The sequence below is a fragment of the Gastrolobium bilobum genome, unplaced genomic scaffold (genome assembly GCF_033153095.1).
Source record: "Gastrolobium bilobum isolate Gb01-03AN ecotype WA unplaced genomic scaffold, APGP_CSIRO_Gbil_v1 utg63326, whole genome shotgun sequence".
NCBI lineage: Eukaryota > Viridiplantae > Streptophyta > Magnoliopsida > Fabales > Fabaceae > Gastrolobium > Gastrolobium bilobum.
This window is the reverse complement of record NW_026896059.1, coordinates 62,366-81,325: the sequence shown is the minus strand read 5'-3', so window position 1 is coordinate 81,325 and position 18,960 is coordinate 62,366.

The following is an 18,960-nucleotide window of genomic DNA, read 5'->3' as shown; positions in this document are numbered from 1 at the left end:
ATTTATAATTTTTTTAATATAAGTTATAGATTTATATATAATCATCGGGTCATGCGGTTGAACCAGTGACCCGGTACCTCGACCGGGTCATTGACCGGGCCGATTTTAATAACATTATGTTAGATCATGCATTTATATATTTGACATATGTATATACGTATGTGCTGGATATGTTTTGAAAGATAGAAAAGTATAGGAGCTATCTTAATTATATATTTGGAATGTATTATGTGAAAGCATATATATTTGGATATTTAAGTTTGATAAATTGGCACGGAGCCAAATGCCGTAGGAATCCATGGATGGATTCACTTAGGGGGTGATTGGTAGATGGCTTTTAGGGAGATTGATGGGTAAGTGAGAGTGGTTATTGAATAATGATGTGTTTGGTAGAAGAGTTTGAGAAATAAAAGCAGGCAACCTGGTTCCCCATGAAACGATGTGGCGTGTGTAAATTTTGGTCTAAAACACTGTTTCAAAAGACCACCTTGGAGGTGGTATATGGAGATAACTGGGTAAGCAGAAATTTTGGCGCCATGATTGTTACGCAAATGCCCCTTGCCTTCACGAACATCTGGTCCCAGGCTCTGTGGCAAAACAACAAACACCTTCTCGTCAACAACAGGTTCATCCACCATTACATTTTCACATCGTAAATAAATAAAAATTCCAGTAGCACTATTTTCATCATGCCTATGATGGACAAAAAAAAAACACCTTAACTAACATAAGACCTTCGAACACAACTTGGTCCAAAGAAGTGACCTTGCAACCCAAAACAAATTACACAAGCTTTTAGCAAAGATTGCAACTTTTCGAAGTGGGCAATCAAAAAAACGAAATGGGTCTATTCAGAAATCGAAATTCTGATACAAGACCTAAGGATGAGTTTGATTTGGGGAACAGTAAAGGAAGCCAAGTACGGTGGTGAAGTGGAATGTTAGCAAAAGTACGGCGGTGAAACCATGGCCTTAGTCTTAGAGGCCGTAATAATTGTTGAGTCATGTGCTATTCTGCAAGTATAATATAAAAACAGAAATGATGATGCTATTTGGCTATTCCTCTTTATGACAGAGGTATCCAACAACGATACTTTCACGGGTCTATTGAATGATCACAAGGGTATTTTCGATTTTTTGACATTTTTCCCCATCAATATTTTACTTTCAACCAAACATGGTCTCAGTAAATTTTACACAATTTTTCTGGTAATATTTCGGTCTACCAAACAACATTTTTAAAATTTCCCCACTTATTTTATTTTACAATCATTTCCCTACTATTTATATTTACCTGGTTATAAAAAATTTCTCCTATACCAAACGCTCCTTTAAGAAATTAGGGATAGGATATTGTGACACCCAAATAAAGTTACGACCAATGTTACGACCAATCATCTCACCGTTAGATTGGTAGTAGCGATCCGACGGTCCTTATTTAATCCCTAAATATTCCCTGTTTTCGCTGCTCTCTCTCCTCCCCCTTCTCTCTCTCTTTCCTTATCTATCTCTTCCCTTTGCCGCCTCCTCCCATAGCCAGACACGTGACGGCGTTGCTGCCCACATCCTCCGTCTCGCCGCCGCTGCCGTTTATCCCTTATCCCTCTCTGAGTTGTGCTCCCCTCTCTCTACCGCCATTTATCCCTCTCTGCATAATGGAATAAATGTCATGGAATCTCAACGCCCGAATCAATTTCATATAGAATAATTGAGATCTGAATTTTATTTTACCGTCGATGCAGAAATAATAATATCAACTGTGCATGACTCTTATTGTCGATGATGTGTTTGTTGGCGTTGACGTTATAAAACCGATGCAGAAATTAAAAAATATTTAGGTTATAGGATTTTCTTTTTTTCTTTTTACTTTCATGGAGTGCATTGAGTGATTATGATCAAACCTATAATTAATAATTTTATGAAAAATCGAATTACATCGGTAATCGAAGGAAGGCGGCGCCGTTGAACGTCGGGACAGAGGATATGTGTTAAAAACCTTGAGGTCACCACCCCAAAAGCTAGCTCTAGGGGTGGGAGTGCCCAAGGCCTTATAAAGGCCATATTAGTTGTCCATCCAATCAATATGGGACTATATATCTTAACACGCCCCCTCACGCAAGAGCCCTTCAGGCTAGAAGTGTGGAATTGCACAAGCCCATTTTTGGTTTACCTTTTTGTACTTTTTTTTTTATTATTTTAATTCCACTTTTTAAAGCGGGGGACGCTGAGGCTCTGATACCATGTTAAGAACCTTGAGGTCACCACCCCAAAAGCTAGCTCTAGGGGTGGGAGTGCCCAAGGCCTTATAAAGGCTATATTAGTTGTCCATCCAATCAATATGGGACTATATATCTCAACAATATGGGCGGCGGGCGGTGGCAGAGTGTATGGTTATCTACGAGGAGAGAGAGAAGGGAAGAGAGAGAAAGGGGAGGAGAGAGAGCAGCGAAAACAAGGGATATTTAGAGATTAAATGAGGACCGTCGGATCGCTACTACCAATCTAACGGTGAGATGATTGGTCGTAACATTGGTCGTAACTTTATTTGGGTGTCACAATATCATATCACAACAAATTATATGGATATTTTATTTTTTGGATTTGTTTGTAAATCAATAAATTATGAAGATATGATATTTGATCCTTGGAATGGTTCAATTTATAGTCGTTATGTTATCCACAAGATTCTGTTTGAAATAGTACTACCTATCATATTGTGATAGGCATTCATGTTAATTATGGTCACTAGATTAATAGGTAAGAATTCTGTACATGTATGAAACTCTACAATTTTAGTTAAATTGAAAATTCAGTTATATAGAAAAATAAAATAAAATAAATGTAAGTCTTCCACTTTAAGATTTAATTATTCTGCACTTTAAGTACCATATGTGAGCTAGCAAATCGACGGCAGATGGAGTGTTACAGATCTTTTCTAACTTCTCATCTTGATCGTTAATTTCGGATCATCTAACAGTTGTAATTCATTTAAAATTAATAATTAATTAATAGATATAATTCAATAAGTTATAAATGTTATATGGACGAGAATCAATGGTTCAAATAAGGATTAAAATGTATTAATTTTACATTGGAGACTGTTTGGAGTCAAAAGATCCTTCTGTATTTTAAATACACTTAACAAATTTTAAAATTGACATAAACAACTAATAAAAACATATATACTATTTTAGCGATAATACTTGATAAAAAGAAATAAGAAGCGTAACATACATTTACAATATAAGAAATATAATTTTTGGTAGAAAGACAAGTATTTCAAACAAATAAAAAGAAGATTTAAAAATGACACACGGAAGAAGCACGTGTAAAAATCAATGATGTTGTTTTTTTTTTTTTTTAGAAATATCAATGATGTTGTTTAAAACGGCTCCATTTATGAAGTGGACTATGGCACGTGACTTGTTGGGTTATGGAAAACACATGCATCTAGTTTTCTTCGTTGGGAACAAAACAATGTCAGGTTTGTCAGCGATCACCAAACTTGGGAATAAATTTTTGGTACTACTGCTGTACCTAGATCTAGTGCATCACACAACGAGAGCCTTACACGTCAGAAGAGAGAAAAAAAATTTAACAGAAAAAAAATATTTTAGCTGACATGTAATATTTTCATTGGTGGAATGCACTGAATCTTTGGTACAACAGTAGTACCAAAGATTTATTCCAAACTTAAGTCACACATCAGATTCAAAAATTTCACATTATCTTCTTATAAAACTTTTTTAAATGAAATGATTGATCCTTTGTTTTTCTTATGGAGTTAATTATTATGTTAAAAGTGAATTTTTTCTTAATGGATCAAAATAAGAAAACAATTGGAAAATATTAAATAAAAATACAAAAGTCATTACATATATTTTAAATTTTTAAATAATGAAATATATATTTCTATTCTTCTAGTAAAAAACATATTATTGTGTAAATGATAAATTTTAAATAAAATAAATAAATAAATAAATAACAAAGAAAAGAGAAAATGAGATGCGTCAATCCACTATGGGAGTTCCTTCAAGAAAACTATCGCATGTAAATATTGAAATGGCCTGTTAACAAAATTCAATTTCAAGACAGTAGTATATATTAAATTAAGGAATAAGTTATACAAAAAAAAATTAAGGAATAAGTTATATTGACAAACTCAAAGTTTACAAACTACACTGTACATACTTAAATAATATCTACTACTCATAACACATAGTGTATTTTGTAAGAATTTGTAAATATAATCATTCTCTTAAAATAAAGCGAGATTGGCCGCTTTGCTGGAAAAAAAATTTATTAAAATTTGTTTGGAATAAAAATTTGTTCAATTTGAACTCGGTAAGATTATACGGACGACAAAATTCTCCCTATTAAATTTTAACACAATTACATTCACACAAATTCAAATTTGGGACCAGTAATTAAGTTGGAACCATCCTTAAAAGAGTGGTTGTACTAATCTAATATGACTACTGCACTTGTTGTCGTTGCAAATGCTTTTAGACCTGAGGTTATTAGCCGCCTCCTCAATTTGGTGGAACCAACCTCTCCTTTCTCGAATAAACTCTCTGGTAACACAATTTTTTCTCCTCTTTGAAATATGACTTTAATTCATAAGCTAAAATTTAAAAGTACATGATAAGATTCAAAAGAATAAAAGTATAACAAATGAAGCTTTATGTACTGAATTTGAAAAGTAGGTAAATGTTTACCGAAAAAAAAAAGTAGGTAAATTTCCTCATATGTTAAACTTTTTCTTTTTAAAGTAGATCTTGCCCGAGCCTTTATCATTAAACTAGTATTTAAGGATCTTACAAGGAAATTTAAGGAAGAGAAGGGAAAAAGATATGTTTTATTCATAGATCTTGAGCCCCATATAAAAAATTCCAATTAATTACATATTACAATTAAGTGATTAGGCTAATGGGAAATATTATTTAAAAAATTTACTTATACATTAGTCAATATAAATATTAGAATTAAACACAATAAATCTAAGTATATGTATTACAAATTATTTTGAATAAAAAATTAACAATTAATTAATATAATAGAATTCTTATATATATTAAATAATCTCTTTACATGGAGAAAAAGCATTATAAAGATTATTTATTGAGTGAATGTATATCAGCAATGTAAACATATTATTTATTGAAATAATATTTTTTTCATTATCTTTATGTATATAAAAAAAAACTTATACAGTATATAATTTTATAATTAGTATATAAAATATGAGTTATTAATTATGATAACCAGTAACATTATTCTTACAGACAATTATAAATTTTTTTATTCCATTAAGGCCCCCATCACTTTTGTGAAGGATCAGAGAAATTCTCAATGAAAAAAATAATAATAATAACCTATCTATATGGGAATAGCGCACTTTCATACAAAGTGCCATCTTTACAACAATAGTTAGTGCTACCTACCCATATCCGTCATCAGGTCCGTGTATTAATAATTAATAATTAAATGAAAGAAAGACGGTGAAAGTTAAAAGATAGTACTCTATTACGGAACAAACAATATTCAAGGGTTCAATTTCCTGCGTAGTTGCATATAAAGGTACAAGCAAAAAAGTGTGTATAATTTTAAAGGATGTAAAGTTGTGTCATTTTAAGAGAGAAAAAGAGATAGATAAAGGAGGAGAGAGAGTTGACAAAAAAAATATAGGTGTGGGTCCCACCTCTTTGTGAGAGTGAAAGAATGTAACTTGTGTAATTTTTTTTTTTTTTTTTTTGATAACAACTTGTGTAATTTTAAATGATAGAGACTTTTCCCAAAGTATAATCATGATCCTGGTCGTCGCAGTGGCACACTAGTGCACAGAACAGAACAGTGGCTTAGTATAAACGGTAACGAAAGTCCGCGCCGCACTGAGAGCAGTAGGAAATGGAGAAAATTTTCAACGAACCGATATCATCAAATTCGGTGGTATTTTTTTTTCTTTTTTACTCATATTTTTTTTATATTTTTCTGTAAGTCCAATTTTTTTTCTTTTTAATAAAATAAAATACCGAGTTCGATACTTTCAGTATATTGAAATTTTTCTCTAGGAAATAAGAATAATCGCTACGGCATTAACCAACGGTATTTGAAAGAACAAGACTATTCACATGGAAATGTACATATGTTATTTAACATTATATATAAAGAGAAGGATATACTTACTGCCAAAAAAAGTTTACTATTTTTACAACTAACCTAATCTTCGTTGATTTCCGTCAATCTAACAGTTATAATTTATTGGATCGCATTTATTAGTTATTTATTAATTCCCCATAAATTCAACAAATTATAACCGTTAGATTGACAAATATCAACGGAGATTAGATTGGTTGTAAATGTGGTAAACTTTTTTGGTCGTAAGTATATCATGCCCCTATATTATATATAAATCAATAATAACGAGAGATGATAGAAAAAATTGAGATAAAAAGTAATAAAATAAAGGGGACAGTTATACTTAACACCAAGTAAGTTTACCGTCCTTACAACCAATCTCATTACTGTTAGATTAGAATTAAATCTAACGGTTCATAATTATCCCTTATAATCCTAATTTTTACTCTCTCATCCACTCTTCGTCTCTCTCTAGGTTTGCGATATGCACATCTCACTCTAGGTTTGAGAATCACCTCTCTCATCCTCTCTTCATTGTTACAGAGATTGTACATGGATAAATTAACCTTTTTTTATCCTTTTTACCATCGTACAACATCCAGTCTCTTTTTACCATCGTTACAGAGATTGTTTCATCCTCTCTTTATCGATCTCATGCCCCACTTACAGCACCCAACCTTTTTTATCCTCCCAGGACCTAACTAACCATTTGCTATAAAGTAATGAATTTTTAATAAAAAATGAACTGTTAAAGTAATGGAAGAATTGTTTAGAAAAAAAAAGTAATGGAAGAATTACGAATCAGCGACAATGGAAGAATTGTTTATCAAATAATGTACATGTGGATGAAAGCTTTAAAAAGAATTGCAATCAACGACGATGGAAAAAGACGAAGAAAAAAAATTAATTCACGGTCCAATTATTCGTCTTGGTGAGATATTTTTAATGAAACTTAAGATCAAATCGCTATAACGATGAAGAGAGGATGAGAGAAGTGATTATCAAACCTAGAGAGAGATGTGCAGATCGCAAACCTAGAGAGACGAAGAGGGGATGAGAGAGTAAAAATTAGGATTTTAAGGGGTAATTATGAACCATTAAATTTAATTCTAATCTAACGGTGATGAGATTGGTTGTAAGGGTAATAAACTTACTTAGTGGTATATATAACCGTCCCCATAAAATAATTACCATTAATTTATCCATTGTTATTTAAAATATTGTGATGTTAAATAACAATTGAGAATATTCACTATTGTTATTAAAACCAGACGAGGCCGAAGTCTGTCCAATTGGAACCGAACCATGTAACAGGTCAGTGTTGAAAGTTGTCAGCAACACTTACCACAAGGCTACAACAATTTTGATATTAAAAGGCGACTATTATTATATGGGTTATACAAATATTATGTTACAGGAATTGTCCATAATTTTCCTGCAGATACAAAAGTAAAGAGAGAGAAAATGATAGGAGAAAAGAAAAAAGCAAAATTGTGGACCCCATATTTCATTGTTTGTGCAGGAAAGTAATTTGTTTTCCTGTTACATGATATTTATATTACTCTTATTATATAATTATATAAAAATCTGATTTAAACGGTTGAATCAGTGACTCATTTATTTTACCGGCCAAATCAATGACGGGATCATGTTTAATAACATTGATATCAACTCTCAATTACATGCTATAAACATAGAGTTCCAATGTAAATGATTCAATAATCAGAACTAAGAATTGGGCTTCGGTTTTGCAATTGAAAATCAGTCTTCGTTGTACACACACCCACCCACACACACACACATATATATATATATTTTGAATATTTCTTTACTTAGTAAATAAAAAATTAAATTTTCAAGACAAAGTCAGAATCAAAACCTAACTTTTTTTTAGTACACATAATTTCAAAATCAAAACCTAACCACATATTTGAGGAATTTAAACTCATATTCAAACAATACATGATAGTATACGCATATTATATTGTATCTATATAATTTGTTTCATTTAAGTATAATTACTAATATTTTATTCTTTGCACATAGATAAAGTGTTGTATTTGTTGGGGCCAAACAAATTGATTAAGTAAACAATTGAAAATGATATCAATAACAATAGCAACACAATTGGCACATGAGCATTTTAATTTGGAAAAAATCTAAAGTGAAAAAAAAGAGCCTCGGGTCCTTTATTGGAGTCCACTTAAAGCTTCCACTAAAACCAATTAATAATAATGGGTACACATACATAATATTTTCTCTCTTTATAACAATAGGGGAATCAAATAGCATAATCTAATAAATGGAAATCAAAAGAAAAAATAAGGAGCAAAATCATCAATAACGCTCCAAAGAAGGAGAAACCAATATGCTACTCTAGTGACTTCCAAATCACAAATATATCATTGGATATAAGGTACTAGACACCACGAACACTACCCTAAAATTTGAGAACATTCTGACAAAGTATCACCATGGAATTCGTCCAAAAAACTAGAAGCAAGTTCTTCTCTTTTTCTTTCTTTTTCCACTTTTCTTTCGTCATGACATTGCTTCATTCTTTCTTTCTTCCTTTCGTCGGTGGCTTTCAAACACACACAACTTCTCTTCTTTTTCTTTTTACAATTAGGGAAACCAAAACATAGTGGGTTATAAGCCCATGAAATGGGTCACAGACCTAACAATATTTGATGATAATATGTACCAGTTGTTATTCATTAGAGATGAGAAATATTAATTACCACTATAAAATTTCTCAAACATAATTCACGTATACTTAGGTGAAAATATATTTTAAACTTATTGTATCAGTAATTATCAACAATTTTTTCTTTTTAGTCTAAATGCATAGGAAATAGGTAGAAAGTTTTATATGTGGAGTTAATATTTTTATCTATAGTAGTCTCACAACTTCTTAAGGTAAGTGTAGAGAAGAAGAACGACAGAGGTGAAGATGAATATTTGTATAAAAAAAAATTGTGATTTAAGGTTTATTTGTTGATGAAATTTGGGGAAAATGAAAAATTGAATGAGAAGTGAGATAAGATGGTATATTAGTTTAAACCTTACAAGAGGTATAGTTACCATGGATATCCAAACCTCATTCAAAACCAAAAAATGGATCATAAAGCCATCTAAAAAATCAATTTTTTGAAATGGATTGTTCGGTTCCTAAAACGGTTTGGATCATTTGGATATTATGCACACCTCTAGATTTGATAAATCTAAAGTAGTGATTGAGTTAAGTTTTTTAAGTTTAATCTCAGATGAAGATAGCATTTATGGTGCAAAGAAAGGAAAAGACTAATGATTTGGGTCATCTTTTGTTTAATAAAGATAAAAAAAAGTAAAAATGATGGAAAAGAAGACAAAATGAGGTGGGTGCCGTAATATTTCAAAGTGTTTTTAAAGAAGGAAAATAGGGTAATATATTTGGAAAAAGTATTTGTCATTTTAAATGACACAATCGTATGTCATTTTTAATGAAACTACGTCGTTTTAGTATTTTTTTACGTTTTCTTTTTGTTATAAAATTAGGGGGGAAAGTGGATGAGAGAGAATACAAAAATATAATAAAACGACGTAGTTTCATTAAAATTGACATAAGATTGTGTCATTTAAAATGACAAACACTTTTTCCTTTCATCCATTTTACTATTATGTGTTTGGTAACAAAGTTGAAAAACTAAGCATTGACACACATTATTTAACTAGAAAATATTCAATTAATAAGGAAAAAAACACAAATAAGAGTAGAAGAATTTTTACTAAGTAAAAATAAATTACAATTTCTCTTTATATGCAAAGAGATAACAATTAATCTTTCTCTTTGAAAAGGTGAATACACCTCTCTCCGTACAAGATAGAAGAAACTCTCAAAAATTATTATATAAATTTTCTCTCTTAAAATGAGATGATAAAACTAATGAAGGAGCTTTATATTTATAGATGAGAACATCACTCATTTTTCTTCTCCACCATTAATCATGCAAACTTGGTCTCCTTATAGTCAAAAGTTATCAATAACCTTTACTCTACCGTCTTTTGAAAGTCAAGAGTGGTTTTATCTTTATTTTCTTTTATTCTTCCCCTTTTTGACTTTATAATCTCCCACTAGAATCTGCTTTTGCTTACCTTCCAAAATCTTTCCCATTTTGCTAGTTTTAAGTTAATTACTTTTGTGTAGACTATAAGAGGATCTACAAATTATAAAGTTATCAAGGTTAATTAGTTTTGGCATAACTTCTTCTATGCTATATTTGGTGTGAATATTCTATATATTTACACTCCTTTCTTTATTATTTCTCTAACAAAATGGTGTTGAACTCTTATGTGCTTTGTCCTTGAATGACATGTTGGATTCTTTGCAATATGCAAAAAACTTATTTGTCAAAAAACACATAGATATTTTGTTATTTGTGGTTAAGCTCTTCACTCAACCTTTGAATCTAATTTGCTTTCTTGCATGCTTGGATAACTACCACATATTCATCTCATTGTTATCTTGCTTAATGTCCAAAGTCTCTCATATGAAACTTCTTAGCCAATTGTGTCGTCGAATCGATTTTGGATTCAATATTATTAGGGTTTACCACTAACATCCATGTAACACCCTGTGTGCACCTGACGTATTATCATCAATTATGGCATTAAGCGCAACTATATTGAATTAATTATTCTAGTTAAAATCATGAATACTTTTTATTTTATTTTCTTATCAAGGTATTAGATTCAAATAATGATGCTATGTAGTCCACACGTCCTTTATTTCATTCACAATCAAAAGGATAAACTCTTTATTCGTACTTAGCATCGAACCATCATTACTAATTACAAGTTGAAAAATATATGACTTCACCATTAACTATAATATTTTACTATATTAAACTAGACATCTTGGGCTTTCCTAAAAGGTATAACATTAATCATTTGATTAAGTATAGCCTGAGTTATGCAACTTATAAGTTGGCTGCTCCCAACTGGACTTTCGAAAATAGAGTATCAACTTCAAAATGGAACTGGATTTAATCCTCATATGCAGTTGTCCTAAGATTTTGTATATTTGTAGGTCATTGTGTTAGCTTTGCGTAGGTTCAAACAACGCTCAATTTGGAGCTCTGTAGCTTAAGTTATGACCATTTTCCTAAAGCATGTTCGTGTCGAGCACGCTTTAGCGCACTGTGAACAAGTATTTTTCACTAATTAAGCGTATTGTAGCGCACTCTGGAGCGCTTTAACCCACATTTTGAGTATTTTTCCTCCCATTAAAGGGCTTTAATGCATCCTATAATGCTTTAGCGCCCTCAACAACTGTTTATTTTCATATTTAAAGCGCTTTAGCATGCTCAACTCGAAAGAAATGGCATTTCTAGGCTACTTAGCGTGCTTTAGCGCTCTCAGGGGCACTGTAGCGTGCTTTCCAACATATGAAAAGGTTCATTTTAGGCATTGTACCTCTATTTCAATAACCAAGACACCATAAAAGTATCTGATTGACCAAAATATTACTTCCATTATAGATATACAATGACATACACCATTTCCATTGATTACAACCTATCATTTGTGTTTCTTTCATCATTAGCATTAATTACACAAGTGCTCATATTACATACAACATGTGGACATTGGAATTTCATCAGCCTCATACATTGTCGTTTATCAAATGTAAATTAGGGCTTATACAAAATAATCAACCTCATAGTATAATGTCCTTATAATACATCAATATCTCCAAAATATACATAGTTCATGTGCCATTGTTATCACATTAGAATTCAAACCCAATACTCTCCCACTTTGACACAAATGCATACATGATCAAATATGCAATTTACAACTCAAAATATGATCCTAGCATGCTATTATGTCAAAGATACAAAAACCAAAACATCAAGGTCATCATTCCTTATTCGGGCCTCTTGCCACGAGAAGTATCATTTGTACCACTCGTGTACCTGAAAAATAATCCCCACATAGGATGAGATACAATCTCAATAAACTTAGGATCCTTAGAGACTCCACCACCACTGAGCTCACTTCCATGATATACAGGGATCAAAATGACATTATGCAACAAAAACTCATAATAAGCAATATACATTCATATTCAATACACGAGCCATTTCGTTGGCCTCTCACCAACATACAGGAATATTGCTCATATGACACTTCCAAGAGAAAACCCTATAGGTTCATCTCTTAGGTGTCAACCACAAGGAGTTTGTTCCACACAACTCTGGCTCTAAGGGAAGTCCATATTTATTCTACAGGCCAGAGAATCTATCCAATCATGCAGTTATACATAGCATATTTATATTCTCAACATCAAGAAATAACACCCAATTTCAACACCAACGCACATCATGTCATATAAACCATTACTCCTCATAAAGTATGGTGAAACATTAAGGGAAAATACCCTCAAGGTTCAAGAGTTTACCTTTCAAGGCTTTGACCATTAACTCTTCTTGACCAATTTCCCAATATCAACCAATTCACCAACACAAACCAACCTATATACAAGGTGGTTATTCATCAACAACAACAAAAACAACATAACCATCATCCAAAATCTATCATCTCATCAAAACATAGGTCTAGAAGCTTACCAACTCCTTGAAGTTTCAAGAATACTCAACCCCAGTCCAAGGGTTGGTCCAATCCTCCTTCAACACCAACACCAACAATGTTCCTATAGACAAATAACAATGGTCAAACATTAACCCCCCCCACCTTAATGCTTAATTTTTGAAATCCCCAATAATCTACTCGAAACCCTAACCCCAAAGATCAATATCCATGAGAATCCAAGAAAATAATCAAGGTTTACCTCAACTAAACCAAAGGCTTGAAGAATCCACCTCTACAAGCTCCAATGATGGTGAAAATCCCTTCCTTTTCTCTACCCTTTGATGGTGCACGAAAATGGTTCTTTCAAGAGAGGGAAAAATGGTTTTCCTAACTTTAGTCTCAAGAGGGTTCTTCAATGGTGGTGAGGGGAGATGAGTTAAGGAAATAAAGTCAAGATGAAGGCGAATCCCCTTGCTCTTCAATGGGGTAAATTTAATCAGCAAGGAATGAGGGAGAAATAGAGCTTTTCAATGGTGGAGGGAAAGAGATAAGGGGGAGAGAGAGAGAAAGTGGAAATGTGAGATGGAGAGGGGGGAAGTGTGTGTTAGAAAATATCTAGGCCACAAGTTACTCTCTTGCCCTTAACATCCCCTCATTATTACAATCCACATTTATCTCTTGGATTTTAATTTTATTTCTAAGTGAGTTAGGTCCTAATGTGATGTGCCACACACTAGATTTATCTTGGTCTCCCCTTTGTATAATTTTCACTTTAACTCAACACTCCCATTAATTACACTTTTACCTTGAAAGTGATTTAATTCTTAATTAGGTTTTTCACCTAATTAATTATCTAATTATACATTAATTCTCTTATTAATGCCATTTAATTACTAGGATTATTATAATCCACGTACAATAGTATAATGATATAATCACTATTGTCAAAACTCTTTTGATGTATACCATGGTTTGAACTAAATTTGTTGTTTCTGAAGAAAATTATAAAGGAATCAAATCTTTTGTACAAACATCTTGGTGCTTGCTTTAGATCGAATAAATTTTTTTGATTAACTTGCAAATCAAGTTCTCTATTTCTTATTCTCTAAAGCCTTTTGATTGGAGCATGTATATCTTTTATTCAAGTTATCCAAGAAGAAATTAGTTTTTACATCAAATGTTCAAGAAGTAAAATAAATGTATTACATATGTTGGACAATTGGCCTCAAAACTCAAGAGGGGTGAACTGAGTTTTAAAAATATTTTCACAAAATGCCTCACTTTTCTTTTAAATTAATACAAATTTCTTGAGATTATATAATTCAAGACAAGTAAATTATAATGAATATAAACTAAGACAAGCAAATAATGAGCAATAAATATGAATCTAAATATGTCAAATATGCAATCAATTCTTATGTAAAGAGATAAGGGTTTAAAGAGAGTGCAAACTCTGTTTATCCTGCTTCAGTCACAACCACCGTGACCTACATCCAACCTTTAATTCCAGTAGTGATCAAGCTTCAAGGGTGCTTGAATAACCCACTACAACCTCCAAGATTTTGGTTCTTGGACACCTTACACTTCCACTCAATCTCTAAGGTTATGAGAAACCTTTTCACTAAGGTCTCACTACTGTCAACTCAGGCATACAATATGAGAGTGTTTAGAATGATTAAGTACTCTTAAAGTACAAATTAAACAAGTTGAAGCTTATGGATATTGATAAATATCATAAAAATAAAGCTCAAAGAGATTTTATGATCAAGATGAGTACGAAAGAGTAATTGATATGTTTAATTCAAGGAGAATAGTCAATAATGATTTATGATCAATAAAACAGTGATTGAAGTTGGTTGGAGACGAAATAAATAAGTGTATATACGTTTTGGACCAAAACTAGTCGTTCGAAGCTTACTGGCTAGTAAGTAATCGATTACTTGTTCTCCAGAAAAGTATCTGATTACTGGTCAAGAAAATAACTATTTACTTTCTAACAACAATTGAATATGCAATATTTTTTAGTTCAAATGCATTCCAACTTGCTTTGAACCACTTTTTATGCAAGTTCTTCACTTAATAAGAATGTTTTGAAGTTATAAAACATGTCATTGATCTTTTCCATGAATTTTTCAAATTTCTTTCAAGTATTTAAAGTCATGGATGATGCATGTATGGAAATAGGTATACTTTGACCTCATTCATCCAATTTTAATCATTTACCTTTACATTTGAGTCTAAGTCCTGTAGATGTACTACTTGTAGGTTCTTTGACCTAGGTTCTTCCATTGTAGCTTGATTCTTGATCTCTCTTTGGACTTGGTCATATGATTTTATGATTTTGCATCCATTGACTTGTTGAATTGTTTCCTTGGACTTCTTTTTGATTGTTGTAAGTTGCATCACTCTTGAAGTCTTTTTCCAAACTTGTTTATTATCATAAAAACTCTTGTATTATTGAAATCTTCATTTTGAATGATTGGTTCTACAACATATAGCCAAGACTACTCCAATAGTGGTGAGTCTAACGAGAATATCTTATTAAAATCAATATCTTCCTTTTGAGCATACCCTTTGACCACTAGTTTTACATGATGTTGTTCCACTTGATTGTTATCATCTTGTTTGATCTTATGGGCTTATTAATTATCGATGGGCTTTTGTCCTTCTAGAAGTGCAAAAGTTCCAATATCTTGTTCTTATTTAAGGATCCTACATTTCTTGCATTGCTCTCATCCACAAAAAGTATATGGATTACTCAAAACTTCATAAAAAGTTGATGGCCCACCCTTTTATGTGAGAAGATAGTATACATCATGGCTTTCCATAACATTAATTCTTAGTCCCAAAATGGAGTTCTTATCTAACACATTGATTGTTGAACTTCTGTATTACTAGTTTCATTTTATTCTTGTTTCTTATGCTTTTATCCTGCATTAAAAGAATTTTCTTTAGATTTTTCATATATTTAGACTGTAATAGTCTCCTTAGAAGTTCAATAATTTTGTTGTTTATTTTTTTTTTCAGTTTCTATCATTTGATACCACTCAACATTATTAACATAACTCAAGAATATGAATTTTCTGGATCTTGAATCCAATTTTATTCTTTCTTAGGAGTTATACATCATATATGCAAGACACCAAACAAATATAAGGAAGAATAACTTACTTTTTTGGCATCCCGTATCTCCATTGGTATTTTTAACTCGATTGCAATTGATGATGACCAATTTATCACGTAATAAGTAGTTTTAACTGCTTTTTCCTAAAAGACTTTGTTAATCCTGTTGAATTGAAGTATTATCACTAGGCCAAAAACTATAACTATTAGTCAGTGTTGGGTTTAGTATGCTCTTTTCACTTAAGCCCAATGGCTTTAGTGAGAGTGAGCCCAAAGTCCAATTCTTATCCCATGAAGCTTAGGGTTAGTTTTGGATTGGGCAGGGTATATAAACACACTTTTCTCCCTTGTGCCTCCTAGGGTTACAGACATCAGAAACAGACCAAAGACGCAGACGTTCATCATCTGAACGGTTGCCCACACGACTCCCTAATCCCCTTGAGTCATAGCCTGGAAGATCAACCGTAGAGCGGAATTGTGACTGTTCGTGGTGCATTGCTGCAGATCGTGAGGCTTGAGGAGGAGAACTGAACGTGAGAATTTGTCATGCTCGTTGCTTCATTCCAGGTAATCAAAGCGGTGTTCTTCATTCCTCATCACATCGGTATGATGCGCTTCCACGTTTCTGATGATATACCTTCAGTCAGAGCACAACTCTTTCTACTTACCTTTACAAACTCAAACTCCATGGCTCGATCTGATACCGATTCACACTTTTTTCTAAGGTAGCAGTTTCTCTTAACACCTTTACCACAAGAAAAAAAATTATAATTGTTAGTTATGGTACAACTCGTTTTACTTACTCTTATCCACCCAAGTATCATGGTTTGATCTAACTTTGACCTATAAAGAACCTTTTCAAGGAAATATGTTGGCTTTTCCAAGAAATCCCATACCTCTCAACATAACTCTTGTTCTTTTTAGGATATTTTTATTTATTCATTATGCTACACCATTTAACTAAGCTAAGTTGCCTTTAATTAACCTCTTGCTTGCAAAAGCTATAATAAATGTAAATTAGGGGATTAAAAAATGTAGTAACAAAAATTAATTATACATTAGCTTAGTTTAATTTTTGATTTGCATATAAAAATATATGAAAAAAGGCGTTGAAAAATATTAGTTAACTAAACTTATTAATTTGATCAAATTATCATAAAATTAATCGTATTTCATGTATAAATACAAATATAAACTAGGAAAAGACTATTATTATTATTATTATTCTCAGGAATGTAAATATGTTGGGATAGATTAAGCTTTAACCCAAATAAGTCATATTTATGTAGAATATTTTGAGTCTTATGGCGTGTTAGTTTGATGAAGGCTAAATTATATATTTAACCTTGCCTTCTTGAACTTCAAGGTCTACTATAATTCTAATTGTAACAAATTAAAAATGAATTGCTGTATAAATTAAAATAAAATATTAAATATGAAGAACTCTTATTACTACCTATTAATCTCTTTAAAGTATTTCTCTATGTCAAGGAGAAATAAATCTAGCTTTAAAAATTTGAATATTCAACTTAAAATATCATAAACCAATTAACTTAATTACCATACAATACTAAAAATTATTTTAAAATAGGCCCGTGGCATGGTTGTCAATAAGTTCTTAAAAAAAGATATTGAAACCTGCCCTATTTTACTCCTTGAACTAGGTCAGACATGATAGACCAACTGAGTTATTCCCTCTAAAAATTATGCGAGCAACATGAGTGTGTTTGTGTTGCTGCCTTCAGGCTTCAGCCGTTTTTAGGAGTCTTCCCTATTGTCTCTTTCCTACTCCTAGTTTGGTCCCAGGCCCAACAACCATGTTAGTAGATTGGTCATGACGCTGCTCCAAGGACAATAACTGCTCTAATTGTAGATTTTAATCTTTTCCTGATCTATTTTTTCATATAAGTCATAACTCATAAGCAGGAGAAAAATGTAAAATACTTTTAATAAATTTTACACAAATAAATTTGATCATATTATAATTATTTATATAAATATATATTTTTCTCGTAAACAATGACAAAGCCACGTTGAAATCAGTAAGTGCTTTGGATTTTCAAAAATAATTGACTTTTTATTTATAGAAGTATAAGAATAGCAGTTTCCTCTGCAGTTAGTATTGACTTTTTTTTTTTTTTTTTTTATAGAAATTGATGTTTAGCACTAGCTCCACTACTGCTCGTAAAATGAAAAAACATCCAAATCCCCTATTGACTGAGGTAGTAAATATGCTGCACACGCTTCAAACGGAGTCAAACTATAATGATATAAGTTTTAAAATTTGAATTGTAAATAAATTGTTAGAGCATTTTATCCTTAAATCATATTTAAATTAAGTGAAAAACACTTCTCATATTATATAAGAAGTTTTTCTCATGCTATTACTAAATAAATATGAAACCTATTACTAATTAAATTACAACATAAGAAAGAAAACACTTCTCGATAAGTGTTTACTAAACTAAATAGGAAATAGGGTTTGCCCATAAATTTTGTGTATCCTCTTTTGCATAAAGAAGTCATTACCTCGATAACATAAGCTTATTTTGTGCAGATTTTCTGGCAACGTCTTATTTTTATAGGTAAGTGCGTTTTGTAACGTGCGTCTCATTACCAGGACTGCTAACGTCATTACCATTAGGGGATGTTTGTTTCAAGTTTTTGAAGAGGATTACCGGTAATCTTTCTTTGGTAAATGTAATTACCACGTTTGGTAGAAGGAATAAATTACGATTCCCGAATATCCAAGGATTACCGGTAATTTGATTTATAAAGAAAAGTCACTATTCAGATTACCAAAAATAATATGGTAATTCGGAATACCAATCAGAATACCAAGTAAAGGGAAATCATAACAATAAATTTTGAGACAAAAATACCCCAATACACATAAAAATCTAGACTCAATCTATCAATTACAAAAGTAAAAATAGTTTCAGGTTATTTTTGTAAAATAACCTCATATTCCAAGTCATATTTCGTTCTAAACCAAATATGGAATCAGTAATTTTTACCCAATATTCCCGGTAATATTTTGGCCAACCAAACACCTCTTTCGTAAGATTCCAAGTAAACTCAATTTCTACTGTATTCCCATTAATCATGATTCCCGGTCACCAAAAAT